Genomic DNA, 17,182 nt, shown 5'->3' with positions numbered 1-17,182 from the left:
TCCCTGGCCTCCTCCTCCTCGGGGACGGTGCTGACCTTGGTTGTTCCGGTTCTGTTCATGTGGCCCATTCCGGCCTACTCGGGTAATCTCCCACCGGTCAGCCTCGGCGGCGAGCTGCCGTGGATCAGTCAATTTACTGTCGCGGAGGTGCTGCCTGAGCTCGACGAAGCAGTTGTTAGAGAGGTGCTCCCACACCATGAGATTAAAGAGTTGTTCGTAGGTCGTTACATTGCTTCCCTTGATCCAACCCTCGAAGGCTCGGCTGAAATAGTTTACATACTCCACCCAAGTTGTACCCGGGATCCGGGTGCAGTCTCGGAACCTCTGGCGGTACATTTCGGGTGTGAGCCCATATCGGGTGAGGAGGGTAGCCTTCATGTGGTCATAGGAGGTCATCAGGTGGTCTGGGAGCTGTAACAGGGCATCGCGGCCCTCATTGACGAACCTCCCCCATAGACCGGCTCCCCAGTCACTTCGATCGATCCGGTGGGAGGTCATGGCGATCTCGTAGGCCTTGAACCACTGTTGTATGTCGTCATCTCGGAAATACTCTCGAACGACATCCTTGGGGATGTGTACTTTCTTTTCTGTCGCTCCTGGAGTGCGCGGTTGCTCGGGCACCCCCAATTCTTTGTTCTGCTTACGTAAGTCTATTTCTGCTAGCTTGCGCTCGTGTTCATACGCTAGTCTCTTTTCTTCGAGTTCTCTTTGTCTCTGTTTTTCTTCCCGTTCTTCTCGGAGCCGCAGATGTTCTAGGTTCAGTTTTTGTTCGGCTAATTTGAGTTCACCGTCCATTTTGAGCCGGGCCATTTCTAACTCATGTAGTCTGCTTCTTTCTCTCTCTTGGATCTCTTCCTGCGAGAGACCCGTTCTTCGCTCCTCGGGAGCCGTGGTGTTCCTCTCTGATGCTGCAACATTTTGGTCCGGGGGTCTGACGGCCCCGGTTTCTGCCCATGACTCAATGGGGTGCTTGAAATCGTCTTTAGTACTCAGACCGGTGGTAGCGATGCCTAGTTCAATGCAGAATTGTTTCAACTCACGATGGCTGTATTCTTCCAATTTCTCCATCTGGAATTTCTCGGTGGATCCGCTTTCTTTGGTTGTCATTGTGGTTTCGTCGTGGGGTGAGCTACTCTCTGTACGATTACGCGTTGATTCGGATCGCGCCGCTGGCCACCAATGTTAGACGGACCAGGAGGGTCGGCCGAGGACAAGGGGAGAGGTCTCCGGGGAGAGCCGTCTCCAGCGATCGTACAGACGAGTAACTTCCCCCCCACAGATGTACACCACACAAAGATAAGGTTTAACGTTCTTTATAAGCAATCTTTAAGTACGGTAGAATGGTACAAGGAGGTCTGGACTCAGGGGTCCCCTCGGTTCTAGTCTCTTGGAGGGGAAAAGGGGGTAGCGGGACAGTCTTGTTACCAATCTGGTAGATGCGATGATAAGATGGATAGCTCACAATCCTCGAGCTCAGCGTTCTAGATGGTCGGGCCGCGGCGGAGCCAGCAGGTCCCGAGATGATCGACGGTAGCGACGGTCCGCGGCGGCGCCAGCAGGTCCCGGTGAAGGTGGTGATTACAACGGTCCGCGGCAGCGCCAGCAGGTCCCGACGAGGATGAAGGTTTCAGAAGGTTGCGGCAGCACCAGCAGGCAAGACAATAGTTCACAAGGCAGGGCTACGGCAGCGCCAGTAGTCCGTCAAGGATGAGTTCTTCACTGCGTCTCTCGACTCCAGGATACAACTGCCTTCCTGCTCTGGAGCTGCCCCAGTTATAGGTCTGGCGCCCTTTGATGTCCGGACCCTCGCACTTGGGAGGTCGGAAGGTCCGGGATGAGGGAGTCCAGACACCCAGCAGGGGGGTGGAGCCAGCGCCCGGGGGAGCTGGGGGCGATCAGCACCTGGCGGGGGAGAGCCATCGACACTTCTTTCTCCCATTGACCTGCCAAGTGGGCCGTTCACCTCCGGGGTGGATAGTGGTGCCGGGATGTCGGGCCTGGCCAGGCCCAGGGTTAGGGTCGATCTGAGGCCACGCGGCCTCGTGGTGCAGTGTCCAAGATGGCGGCCAGGCCGGGTGAGGGAGCCGGTAGTGATTCGGCCCCATGATGCAGAGATGTCCGGGGGCAGGAGTCCCGTATGAGACGGGGAGCGGGTTGCTTCTGTGGGTAACACCGGGAGGGCCGGGGCTCGGGCCCTGTCATGCGGGAGGGAGCAAGCCCTTCACGTGGCCTGTCCAACATCGGGTTTTTTTAAAACTCGGGGGACAACTCGCTTCTGCTTTGCTGCGGGCTCCTGTAACTTTGTAGAGGCCATAGTTTTGGGAGTGCATGCCCGAGCTACAAGTTTTGTCCCATTGGGTGAAGCAATGGGCGGAGTGTCCATAATCAATAACGTTGGCGTTATGTTATGTTATGTTATGTTAGGATTATTTATTCAGCGCACAGCTGCTCCAGCGAAGGAGCGTCCTGGCGCCTGACAAGGTATCCTACACAACACAACAACCAGACAATAGACTAAAAGAAAACAGACTCAGGGAAATAACAAAGTCTTGATGGCCCTGCGAAATAAGAAAAGATTACCTGACGCCCGTTAGAGGGGACGATGCCTCAGGCAATGGCTGTAAGTTCGGCGTTAAAGAAAGACGAGGGTAAAGAGTATCACCCTGATTTAATGCGTCTAGGGATACACGTCTTTCAGCGGTTAGGGCATCCAGAGACAGACGCCGTACAGTAAGCTCAATTTCGTGCGTCAGATAATTATCAGCCCTGACAAGGAAATCATCCAATGTTCCCGCTGCACCCTTACGTTTAGTCATTGTCAAGAATTATGAATATCAGTACCTTCTAGCTGGTGTAACCCAGATGGCAGATGTCAGGGGATGGGCCCAGCCCAGCCTCTTCCGGCCTGTGACGGCCTCGGACGGTCCCGCCCTTGTCCCGGGCTTCTCCCGGGACGCTCCCGCGACGCGGAGATGTAGCTCACTTTTAAGCGCCTCCTGACGCGGATTCCCCTGTTTGCGGCTTCCTCCCAGCCGGGAGTTGGAGTCCTGCCTTCACGGTCCCCCCCTCTGCGGCCGCGCTGAGTTTGGAAAAAGCAGCGGCGGCAGGGGAAGACCGGAAGCGGCGACGGTGCCGTGGTGAGGGGATTAGGAACCCAGCACCAGTTATTTCCCCCAGCAGTGACAAAGGTGCTGGCACAAGACGGCAAGGTAGGTTTAGATTAGTTAAGATTAGTTTGTTTTTGAAAAATCTGGAACCAAGCTACTACAAAAAAAACAAAATGTAAGTTCTTGTTAGGGGCTTTTCGAGTAAGGTGACAATGTAAAAAGATAATAAATGTACCGAAATATAATTACTATGCGCCACTATGAGGGACACCCATGCTACCGGTGAAATTCTGCGACTCGATAGTAAGGAATTGGTTGCCTAATGTAATCCTACGGTTGGGCAATCAATTTTCTGGAGAATATATAAACTCATTTGGAGATTTAGGGAGAAATTTGGGATTATTAATCAGTAGTTCTTTAAATAGCTCCAGCTTCTGGATTTTATAAATAAGTTGTTGAATACCTCCGGGCCAATGATTTGAATGTCTATTATTGAGGCAATCGATAAGGTAGCTAAGGTTGGTGTTATTTATGACCTATTGATGTGAAACCTATGGGATATTTTAGAATCTCCGAATGCTAAATGGGAAGATAGGTTAGGGACAGAGGGTTCGATACTGCAAGAATCCTTGGATATCGGTGATAAGGTATTTTTAACTGCTGGCCTAAAGAGCCAACACTTTAAATCTCTGTTTGATCTATTTTATACACCAGAAAAAGTGTTTAAATGGGGCAGAAGAGACGGTGATCGCGGCCATCGAGGTGGGGATTCAGGAGCTGAAATTGTTCGCTTGTTTTATCTTTGTCCAAGACTAGGGCCTCTGTTTCGTGACATGGGCACATTTTTAGAACAAATCATCGGAGGCCAGATAATAATCAATCCTACGGTGGTGGTATTGGGAGTAGTAGAGGACTCAGAGGGAAACGAGTTGGCTACAAAAGAAGGCTATATGTGATTCATCGCTGTGGCAGGGGCATGGATGTGCGTTGATAGAAGCTGGCTTAACCCAGAACCTCCCACATTTTACGAGTGGAGATCTGGAGTTTTTGAGATTTACAGTTTGGAAACTAAGGGGCATATCAAGAACGCCGATAAAATTATTGCCGCTTTTATCGGCAGGAAACTGCTGCTAAAACGGTGATAATGGGCTTGATAATATGCCCTTGTGTATTCCCATAGCAGCCCAGGTTAACACCAGAACCTGGGCTGCTATAGGAATTCACAAAGACATATCATCAAGCCCATTATCGCCGTTTTAGCAGCAGTTTCCTGCCGATAAAAGCTGCGATAATTTTATCGCCGTTCTTGATAATATGCCCCAAAGTTGTACGAGTGTAAGGAGCAAAAAGCTCAGGAATGGGGGATCCGGATATGGCCGTCGGTCTCTCAATGGAATAATGACTGAATTGTATCCTTAGATAATGTAGTTTCATAGTAAGGTATTTAATCTTGTCATTTATTGCGCTATCGGTATTGAATGTTAATCATACTATACGTCTATCTTTTAAATTCCCCCGTTGTTGATAGAGAGATTTCCTTCCCTTTCCTTCTTTCCCGATCTGTTTGCTTGTAGTGAAGCCCTTGAACCATCAGGATCTGCATTTGCACTTTATCTTTGATCTCATTGTATTGCACTAATCTGTGTTTTGTGCGGATCATTTGCACCGTCTTTTATGTAAATAATGTCTGAGTGATTGATCAGCTGCTTTGCTGTTTTGTCTTTCATGAGTTAATGATAACGTTGTCAAGTCGCTTGTAAATGTAAATGTACATGTATTTATATAGCGCAAATCGCCCACATCGCAGGTATCTATGCGCTTGCTTAGGGAACCCGTCCTGGTATTCCCCTGTGAGATACCCCGGCAGGGTATCCACAAGGTGAAAGCCAGGCATCCCGCCGCGAGGGGCCGTTGTGGAGATTAAGCAAGCTATTGCCCAGAGTCGCAGAGTGTGAACCCGTGAGTCGAGAAGGCACCGGAGCGAGAATTATCGAGCCCGTGGAATTATTGAGCCCAACCCCCGTCGAGGTGGGGAATTGAACCCTGGTCCAGGGCCGATCTCAGCTTCCGGGTCTGCCGCCTCTAACCCCTGAGCCACACTTCTCCACATGCATGTGCTTTTTATGTAAATGGAAATTAAAATATAATTTAAAACAAGCATTTGCAATGCAATAGGTCTCGCATTAGGAGAGTTTGAGCTATTGGTATTGTAAATGACAATTTTTTTATTTATGTGTTGGTTTTGGAAAAAGTGAAATGAATAGCTTTGTCATTTACAATGACAATAGTTATAACTTTCCCAAATGTGATACCTATGGCATTTGTGATGCAATATGTGTTGTATTTACGCGACATAATACAGAACAAATTTATAAACGTTCACACAATTTCACTATAAGCCTGAGCAGTTTTTACTTGGTACACACTACTGCCACGCGAGTTTGATAGCAGTGACTCCTTGTAATATCAGCTGAGTATCTATGGCAGACGGGGGCTTTGGAAGATGGGGGGAGCCGCTGGTGTCCTTCGGTTGCTTGTGCAACACGGTGGGGGTTAGGCATGGCACTAGTGGGGGATCAGTACTGGCCAGACGAGGTGTAGGATGGGGATGGATATTGTGCCTGCAGCTGCAGAGTTTGTTGCTGGTCTTGGTGCACAGGGAGGGAGTGCCTTGAACGACATCACAAGCGCTAGCAATACCGACAACAGTGCGTGCTCTGTACCTCTTTGATGTTGTACTGAACTACATTGGTGACGGGCTAATTTGAACGCTATGAATAGCAACGTTAACCCTACATCTTAAGTAAAATAACTGTCACAAATGGCGGCAACAATTCTGAACCCATCACTTTTCCCTGTTTTGGGGGGCTGATGGGTAAAAAGGTGTGTAAATAAGTGACGTGAAGTAAAACCAACAAATGCTGCTTATCTAGCTCCCAGAACAGACGTGATTACCCGAAGGTGCGTACCTCGAAGCTGTTGTTACCATGAGATACTTGTGTTAAACGACCGACCCTCCCCGAGCAAGGAAATGCACGAAAACAAGCGGCGTCAGACTTTTTACAGGCTATGTGCTGACATACAATAGTCGTATTTGACATATTTCTACTGCAACAGGCATACAAATGCAGGAGGGAGGAAGACTATTTACAAAAACTGGTGAGATGAGAAACTTATTATTAACGGCACAAGCGATCTGCAAATGGAAGATTCAAAGAAAACAAGCTCTCGGCATTGAGGGAGCTGGGGAGCACATTCCTTTGTGTGAGCTCGAAGTACGTGCACTTTAAGTTAAGCAAATTCCGTAGCCGAGGCAGGAAAGCGACAAATGGTGGTGTGACGTGGCTGGTGTGGCGGGGCGGGGGAGCGGAAGGGATTGCTTTGAAGTCTGATGCTTCTGATGCCTGGCTCGAGGAGCAAATGGGTGTGAGCCTGATGGGTTTGACGCGCGTCTCACACAAGTGCATCACATGAACTGCACATAATCCGCGCTTGGTCAAGAGTTTGTTTCGCCTCCTATACACTCGCCTAGTAATCCCTGCGGGATATAATAGTCGAGACCTAAAAAGGATTAGAGCGTGACCCTGATACACAATCAGCCGCAGTCCATTAAGAACAGAGACCGCGGCTGGTTGTGTGCTGTGAGGATGGCAAAAGCCAGACTGATGGAAGTTTAGAATGAGACTGTCTTCTAGAAAGGATAAGTTCATCTCTCAGGATCTGAATGTGTAAGGGCAGAAGATACATTTAATGAATATTACTGAGGAAATGGAGTCAGCTGACGTTTTTAGGTTTCGCCTTCACAGTGCTTGCAAAATCTCTTGTATTCTAAAAAAAAAGAGTCAAAAAGGGTACATGCAACTAGCCCATTAATTATCTTTACTTACCATTCGTTGGACTCAACGTCACTCTAATTTCCCTGCTTCAGATTAGTCAGCATGTCATCTGCTTGCACTTTGCACATTTTCCTGCGGCTTTGCTTTTTCATGCTGCGAAACATGGCCCAAGTACCGCTTCTGGTCATTGTCCTGTGTCCTTCTACTGGCTACGCTCTTCCGAAAGTACTTATTATTATTATTTGTTATCTAGCACTCCATACGAGTGCATTTGCCATCTCCTCTCTTTCTCAGTGCTCTTCCGATATCTTTGCAAGCACCTGCCCCCTTACCTCTTCCCATGCACAGACCTCATTTTGCTTAGTCATCCATTGTTGCTGCGTCCCACAAGCCGAGGTGACTACCATCCTCCTGTGCAGCGTTAACTGCCAACTTCACAGACCCCCTACTTTATTGCATTTAGTAATTCTGGCAAACTGCTTGTCAGAATCCATAAGTAATTAGCTTTTATTCAATCAATCAGGGAATTTTAATCGCGCTACTCACCCGTGAGGGTCTCAAGGGGACCTGAGTTATTTTTCAAGCTGGGTATTTTATTTTTCTCTAAACTCACCTGATAACCTCCAAACTCCGCTTAGAAGATTTACTGTAGGGTGTTAACATTTCAGTTTCGCTGCAAACACACGTGTAGGCCTATCTGTCTTAGGGAACCTGCTATGGCATTGGTATATATTCGCTGAGCCGGCATGAGGGTTCAGTGACTTGAAAGCATCCTGGGTGTATATATATAATAATTAAGAGCATAAACATCTTTAAATGTCATATGTAGATGGAGCCGCTTTGCATGTGCTTGAATGCTGTCAGTCTATAGAACCCTCTCCAATAGAATGAGCTGTAGTTGCCCTAGCAGTTCATCAAAATATACTATAAAATTAATTGATTTCTATGTGATATGTAAAAAAACATTGACAAACCGAATAGATTTTACACAGGCGAAACCTGATGGATTTGCCAATGCTTGTTTTACCAGTGGTTCAGCAAGGGCTTGCTTCCAAGTTCAAGAAGCCTTAGAACTAGAAATCAACAAGTTAGATAGTTAGTGTCTGTGACACAAGGCAGAAAGCGCTGGAAACTGCAGGCAGGACACATGTCAAGTGCAGCTCCTGTTTTTAAAACAGAGACATGTCCTCGACTCAGAGGAACGAGGTGGAAAGAACTGGATCAGTCTTAATACCAGAGCCAGAGGGAGAGGGTAGAAGGAGCCATCTGAGGAAGATCCCAACAGATATTTCCAACTCTCTTAAAAAGAATTGAGACAAAGTCTCGCTCTGCAGCCTGAGGCCCCTGGTACTGTGCACACCATGGTGCAAATGAGGGGCGCGAAGGCAGTGGAGGAGAACACACTCCAGCCCGCTTGGACCACAAATGAAGTCCCACTTCAATGGAGGACACAAAATGTGCAATATAGTTTCAAAATTAGAGTGATGAATTTGAAGCAGTGGTGCTTACCCTGAAGTAGTGACCGGGCACTGAGAAGTGTCAACAGGACAGAGTGTGCATCTGCTTGGGATGGGCGAAGATCAGGTTAAGCGTATGAGCCGCCACTTGAGCAGTGCCCATTCCAAGTTTGGAGAGACCGCGAAGAGTACGAGTCAATAAAGTCTGTAGTGGTGCATGCAGCTAACCTCAAATAAGGAGACGTGCGGGGCCTAAATGTAGGAGAATTAATAAATCAAAAATGTATAAAGTAAGAGTATTGCTAGGCCGATCGGGTCATATGTACTATTGGACAGAAAAGTGAGGAATAGAGACTTCAAGAGCTTAGCATGCGGGAATGTGTTGAGGGGACCTGAGCAGATTCTGTGAATGACTGCCAGCACGCCCCTGGTTTTCTCAAAATAAAGATGAGAGCGATACAAAAATGAGATGGAAAAGCAAGAGGGGGTTGAAGCCACATGTTACTAGATTCAGTAGCAAATAAAACCTCAAGTGCATGTTCAAGAATCAAACCATGTATGTAAAAAACTGCATGAATGCGCTCTCTCTTAAAAACACGTTTGACATACATTCTTGAAAGGATCAGTCCATTATGATGGTCACAACAACTGTAACCAAAGTGTTACTTTTCCCAGTACTCATCAGAAGTGATTTTGGGTGGACAAAACAGCAATAAATGGGACTACCTCTGTGGCTCTCCGTGGAGCATTACTGTAAATAAATTCAGCATGTTGTGTTACCACTAATAGCAGTCGTTAACATGTCTTTTACAGTACAGATTGCTCTAAGGACTGGTTAACACGTTCCAACTGTATATCAGTTTGTGGATGATAATCTGAGGATAAACATGCATCAATTTTATGATATACAGACAGCCTTCCAAAATCTGAACACAAATTCATGCCTATGGTCCGTGATTATCACAGAAGGTAATCCAAGTAACCCAATCGCACCTTGTAAGGAGAGGTTAGTTAATTCTTTACCGCTGCATATTTTATGTAAAGGCACAATTTGTGCCTTTTTGATCAGTAAATCAACTACTACTCTAATTGCAGCGAATCCTCGTGCTTTAGAGAAATCAGTCACAAAAACCATGCTGATTGCATGCAATGAACTAGGTGATATTGGTAGGAGTTGGAGTAGACTCAATAGCGGTGTGTAAGACTGTTTGGCAATTGCAAACATCGTATAATGAATTAATGCACATCCTTGAACTGAGTTTTTCACTAAAACCATCTCTAATAAAGTCTGTAATGTTTTTGTTTTTACAGAATGACCCGCCTGAGCTGAGGGATGACACTATTAAAAAGTTTACTTTTGTAATTCTGTCATTCGTTAAATAGACCATCATTAATATTAAGAATTGAGTATCTCCACCACTCACCTGAATTTAGTTATTTTGATTCTAATCACTTTTTGTCCAGAAATGCGTCCATATCAATCAACCCTATTACAGTTCTTGTAATAAAGACAGTGGTACGTGAGGTTCATCTTGTTTCTCAAAACTTCCAATCCTCAATAAGGCACGGGCTTGGCCATTCGTAGACCCTGATTGAGAAGGTACAATAAAATCAAATTCCCTACAAAATAGCATCCAAAGCATCTGAACACAAAAGGTGTAAATTCATGTGGTACAAACAGTTTAGGCCTAAGAGGCGATACGTCCATTCTTGGAACGCCATCTTGATCAGTAATAACGCGTGTTCTCCGATGGGGTAATTCTGGTCTTTGGGAAGAAGTTTCTTGGAAAGATCGACACTGGATGCTGATGTCCAGACTTTGAATCCCTCTCAAGAAAGAGAGATCCAACGGCAAACTGAGAAGCTTCCACCAGAAATGTAACGCTGGGTGCAGATGCGCCACACTGAAACGATTGCCAACTTCTCCTTTAACCTTTAGACACCTGCTCCGCTTCTGTCGGCCACATGGAGAGAACCCTATTTTACCAAAATTGTGTGATGGGGAGTCACAAGATTGAAAGAACGTTCAATAAATCCTCTATAAAATAGATGGTGTAACATCCTACGTCTCTTTATTATGTACATGGTCACTTTACGTTAATGTGTCACCCGGTCGCATGCCACCTGCATGCGACATGTTACCCTTTCAATGTGATTCCATATTCTATTTGTTTGAGAGTTGCATCTTTTTACTGTTGGGTTCAGTTACATCTGAAGCTTGTATGCTGATGACCTCTTTCACCGTGCTGCAATAAACTGCATTTTATTCTTAAAATTGAATTTGTTTCATTCCACTAGATGGACTTAAAGTAACTTTGAATTTGAATTTCAGAGTAGTAACAGAAATCCTAAAAATTTAAATGCATTTCTTTAAAATGTGCAGTTTCTATTTTGGCGTAAGGAGGGCGCTCTTTCAAGCATTGCAAAATGTCTTCAACAGGCACAATATGCTCTTGTTCCAATTATGGATATATTAAATATCACTAAATACACAGTAATAAACACCACAAAAAAATATTGAAAGAAGTCATTTATGATAAAAAAAAATAAAAAAATGAAAGCAGCCCAGTCATTACAGAGCCTAAAGGTATAACACTCACTCTTGGAGCCCATATTTAGTCCAAAATGTGGTCTTCCACTCACCTCTATCTTGAGATCTGATAAGATGGTACAACCTGGGCAAGTCCACTTTGGAATAAATGGTGTCTTTGCATACCTGATCCAAAAACACTTAAAGGCAGAGGATACAATAGTGGTGCTTAATTATAATTTTGTTTAATTCCTAGTACAGGTGCAGAGGCCTCCTGATGAAGACACCGGCAGCAGTGAATGTCCTACAATTCCTGTTAGCAGAGCGTCAACTCGCTTTCTTGCTCACTTAAAGTAACGAAAGCATGATAACATTTCCTGGCTGAAGATCAATACAGCGTTGGTGGTATACCAGCTTTTACAGCGTGAAAGGTATCAGAAAACTCCTGATACAAAACTAGTATTTTGCCATAACTCATAAGTGAAGCACAAATTAGTGGCATCCTTAACATTTGATGACAGTTTGTGACTTAATCATGCCACAAGATAATTCAGTGTAAATTACAGACTGAACTGGCTCACTTTCAGTCCCCCTCTGGAGTTAGCTGTAAATCTTGTGAAGCACCTGGAGAACCACATCTGGGCACACCCGTCCCACTATGGGCGACAAATGCAAAAAAGAATATTTGATAGATCGAATGCTGAACAATGTCAAACATTCACCCCCAGTGATTGCTATGCCACTGGATTCAAGCTAGCCTGGCTGATGAGGGGTGATACCCCATAACTAATCCTAGGATGCTTGGTTACTGGTCTGGGGATGACCTGGCCTGTCAGTTCGGGCTGCACTGTTACAATGAGGAGTAGGGTCAAGGTTGGTTTGCATATGGTTGGGTCCAAACTGGGGTGGCGTGGCGAGCAAAAGAACGAAGGATTCAACCTCTTAGTTCCACTGTTCACAATGCTGCCCGGATTCTTCCCATGATCCCTTCCCCCAGCCCAACCCGCAAATTCCCGACCTGGTCCGGCAGGCTGGCAAGGGTCGCCAGCTGTCTGTCCCCTCATCCCTATCCTACACATCCCTCTAAGCACGCAGTTCCATTTCCCAGAATCCCCTGCCCCAGGGCCCATTCAGTCGCAACCTGCCCTACTTGTCCCTTCCCCATGAGCAATCCTTAGCCGCAGGGGACCCGGGACCTAGCCTCACATCCCCATTCACACACTTCATTGGAAGCCGATTGCACTCTGTCTACAAGAACTTAAGGCAGATATTCGTAGCCTATCACACATCACTGGGGATCTGTCAGTTAATTCCAGACTAAGCTGCTCCTTTATGACCAATCTCCATCTACTCTCGCTCCCAGAATGCGGTTGTACCTGGCGTCCTTCCCCTCCATCCTAGGCGAACCACATCCCAATCCACCAGCGCACCCTATAGTTGGCCCTCCGCTCCACACCCTAACGTCCCTTCTCGCCCCTCCAGACGTAGAGCCTCACTGTCTGATAGTGATTCATTCTCTCCTACTTTCATACGATCTGGCACTTCCCTCCGCCCCATCAAACTTGCAACTACTTGAATCCATCCCCACGGATCCCTTCAGGGAACCTAAGCCAAACACAAGAACATTAAATGAGAAAAACCTCACGATAGTCACCCCCACTCTACCTCCACCAACGGACACCCCCGTTAGTCTCAACAAGATCGGCTGTTAAACATGCAGCTGACATTGCCAATCTCATCCTTGTCCAGGATCTTGACCTTGTAATGTTGACGGAAACTTCGCTAAATTACTCAGCCGCTCCCATCCTGGACCTTTTAATGCCTCCCAACTTTGATATCAATAGGTTGGACAGAACTAGTGGCCAAAGGGGAGGCATCGCATGCCTACCTCGTAGTAACCTAATAGTGAAAGTCATTCATGCCGCCCTCCTGCCATCTTGTGAATACCTATACATTGAAGTGACTGGGGGCAACAATCACTCATGCAAACTGCACACGTTCCACCACCCCCCTCACGACAACCTTCCCTTCACAGATAAGATCATGGACAATATTTCGGCCAACGCGGATTTCCATGGTACTCAGATCTTCCTGGGAGATTTCATCTTTCACTGTAATGATGTAAATGACGTGGTGGTCACCAGCCTTAAATTATTCCTACTAGACCTCAATCTAATCCAAATCTGTGACAGCCCTACGCCTATCAAAGCTGCCACACTAGATCTTGTCATTGGTAAACCCAACTCTTTCCTCCTGGGGTCGATCCTCCCATGTGACTGGACAGACCACTACTGCATCACCTTCCTCGTCCTTCAATCGGTAAGAGCAAGCAGATCACAACCAAAGAACCTAAAACAGTTGACAAGATGTTTATGGAAAATAAACTCGCAAGACCTGATGGCGCTCTATGATAGCATCTTGGCCCCCCATGAACATGTATGATGTACATGATCTGACGGCCTCACTACAACCTTGCAATGCTTAATGTACTTGACTCAGTGGCACCACTGCAGCCTAAAAGAGTGTCCTCTAAACTCTCCAAACCGTGGTTCAATGATAGTCTTAATGCCAAAAAAAGAAATCTAAGACTTGAAGAAAGGAACTGGTGATTGTATCCCTCCCTTGAACATCTTTGTCACTTGTGATCTTTGTGAAGCATATACAATAAACGCTTCAGATGCTCGAAGCCCACCTTCTTCAGAACTCAACTAGATCAAGCAAAGAAAGTTAAAAAAAACTGTGGAACTCATCAAGTCCCAAGCTAACAATCATCCTAACCGCTTGTCTCCGGGTCAAGGGACTCTGCCGAACTGCGAAGAATTAGCTGTTTTTTTCACTGATAAGACTATTATTGAGACGGAATTACGCTTGGCCCATGATCACCTCTCGAGCGGTTCGCTAAACACCCTACGCCCCTCAGAGTCGAATATCACTGACCCTTCACAGCCCTTCCTCCCCAAAAACAATGCATCTTGGAGTCTGTTCCAAACCTTGAATGAATCCAGTATACGCGAAATGCTGATGACTTTGAAACCTTCCAATCACTACAACGACCCTCTGCCATCAAACTTGTTCCCGGAAGTGGGATCCTCCTTACTAACACTCTGGACGACGATCGTCAATGCTTCTCTTATGCAAGGTGTGATTCCGGATTGCCTTAAATCAGGTCAAGTTACCCCGATCCTAAAGAAACCAAATGCTGATCCCACTGACCTTCTTAACATTCGCCCAATCACTAACATCCCCACCTTGGCTAAACTCCTGGAGAAATGTGTGCTCGCCTAACTTTGTCATCACATCGACAATTTCCATCTCCTGGACCAATGCCAATCTGGTTTCCGCCCAGGTCATAGTACAGAGTCAGTTCTAACGCACATCGTGGATGATGCTCTTGGAATGCTGGATCACAATGAGTCGTGCCTATTGATCCTTCTTGACCTCTCGTCAAAATTTGATACTGTCACACATGATCACCTAATTGACCTCCTGCAACACAGGATGGGGCTGTCTGGGCCGGTTTTAAACGGATTCTCTGCATTCCTTCATAACAGATCCCAAAGCTTCAAGGTCAACCAATCCTTGTCCCGTCCTGCACCGGTCACCTTGGGGGTTCCCCAAGGTTCAGCTTGGTCCCCCACGCTCTTTAACCTGTTATTAGAGCCTCTGACTTAAATTCTAAAATCATCCAGCATTCATTATCATATGTATGCGGACAATACCCAACTATACCTGAAGATCACCTCCCCCAAAGACCTTCAGTCCCTCAACTCAGTCCTGCTGGAAACACAAAGATGGCTGACACGTAACCACCAGAAACTAAATGCTCTTAAAATGGAATTCCTACTGCTCTCACCCCACAACCAATCCCTCGCCATGGAACAATGGTTGAATCAGCTGACTGCTGTTAACTGTAGATCGCACCTCATGGACTCTGCATCTTCTCTGGGCGTCATTCTAGACAAAAGCCTTAACATGCAGAAGCCCATCACCAAAGGAGCGAACTTCCAACTCAGCTTACTTAGGAAGCTCAAACACGTCCTCGCTGCGCATGACCTCAAGGTTGCAGTACTGGCATTAGTGATCTCAAAGCTGGACTTTGGTAGCACAACACTTTGCGGCCTGCCTAGAGTGATGACCGCTCCTCCTAGGGCTACCTCAATTCCGCTGCTCGGCTCTTAACTAAAACAATTCCCAACAGGTATTATTAAGAGACAATTTCAATTGTGCATGCCTAAAGGCATTACTGAGAACAGAAAACAAGGAGTCAAAAGGATTTTAGAGGAACGGTGGTATTATTTACCAAGGACAAGGGTATTCAACATATGTTTACAGTTTTCAACAGCACTGTAAAGATTAGATCTTATGACAACCCAGTGGCACTTGGTGCAAGGTGCTATATACAGTTTCAGTGAAGTGAAGTGCAAGTGCTTAAAAACAGCATTGGTGGCGCATAGATGGTGATATATACATCAATTGCAGCTTCAATTAAAATCGACAAGTTACAATCACTTGAGACAATTATTTTCTTGAAGAAAGCTGAAAGTGTCATATGCGTCATTTGATTCACGCTGTGTGGTCGACGGCGTTTCGATCCCCTTGATTCGGGATCGTCATCAGGACGGGGTTGTTCTTAGTGAATACAGTGAAAAACCATACAAGGATGTGTGGTTTGCAGCTTACGAATTCAATGCGTGCTGGTCACTGGTGGCGTCTTGTCCTGGGACTGCTCACGAGTTAGGGCAGCTCCTTAGAGGAGGAGAGGCACAGAGGGCGATCGCTCATCTGGCGTGGCTGTGTTGCACTTAATGCAGCGGCAGACCACTGGTCTGAGCAGTCCCAGGACAAGACGCCACCAGTGACCAGCACGCATTGAATTCGTAAGCTGCAAACCACACATCCTTGTATGGTTTTTCACTGTATTCACTAAGAACAACCCCGTCCTGATGACGATCCCGAATCAAGGGGATCGAAACGCCGTCGACCACACAGCGTGAATCAAATGACGCATATGACACTTTCAGCTTTCTTCAAGAAAATAATTGTCTCAAGTGATTGTAACTTGTCGATTTTAATTGAAGCTGCAATTGATGTATATATCACCATCTATGCGCCACCAATGCTGTTTTTAAGCACTTGCACTTCACTTCACTGAAACTGTATATAGCACCTTGCACCAAGTGCCACTGGGTTGTCATAAGATCTAATCTTTACAGTGCTGTTGAAAACTGTAAACATATGTTGAATACCCTTGTCCTTGGTAAATAATACCACCGTTCCTCTAAAATCCTTTTGACTCCTTGTTTTCTGTTCTCAGTAATGCCTTTAGGCATGCACAATTGAAATTGTCTCTTAATAATACCTGTTGGGAATTGTTTTTGTTTATACAGTACACCCATCCCAACTCGGTTTATGGGTCCCCTCCTGTTCTCCCTATCGGCTCTTAACTGGCACACAAAAATACCACCACATCTCTCCGAGTGGGATGGGTAGGCTCAGACGTGAGTCCCATGCTCTCCATACCACTGGAGTCAAGCTATCCTGGCTGAAGAGGGGTGAAACCCCGAAACCGGTCCTAGAATGCTTGATTCCGGTGCAGGAAAGACATGGCTTGGCAGTTCGGGCTGGACTGTTCCCATGAGGCACAGGGTCAAGGCTGATTTGCATATGGCCATGTCTGAACTGGTGTGGTGTGCTAAAAAACGAAGGATTTAGGCCCAAATATCTGCACTGGGGTGAATGTATGACATTGTTCTGCATTCTGTCCATCAATTGTTGTTTTGCATTTGTCTATTAACCCCTTCCACGCTGATGACGGCCCCCAGCCATCATTGCACACAGTTGGGGGCCGTCATGACCACGCCAGCGATCGGAATGTGCCGCAAACGAGCAGAATTCCGGCCGCGGGCAAAGGGTTAAGCCACAAGACACGGCTATCAATCACCACGGTAGCCAATGTATTTGACGCCAAAGACTGTTCATGCCCGATAAGCCCCATTTGTGTCACAGTCAAATCAGTGCCCAGCTCTTTGTGGTAAATTAAGTGAGCATCTGGCCATATGCATATAGAGAACATGGAGGAAAGGACACATCGTCACTATTATAATGCAAGAAGGTGTTCTTGAGAGTGTAAAAGTGTAATGACATTCATCCTGTATTCACATAGAATTACTGCCTTTTGTCGATTCATCTTGGTTTGACCTTCAGACTATATATTCGTAGTTAACGAAGAGTATATCACCAGGATGTTTCTTT

This window comes from Lissotriton vulgaris, chromosome 1_2 (genome assembly GCF_964263255.1).
Source record: "Lissotriton vulgaris chromosome 1_2, aLisVul1.2, whole genome shotgun sequence".
Taxonomy (NCBI): Eukaryota; Metazoa; Chordata; class Amphibia; order Caudata; family Salamandridae; genus Lissotriton; species Lissotriton vulgaris.
Note: the sequence above shows the minus strand (reverse complement) of the source record.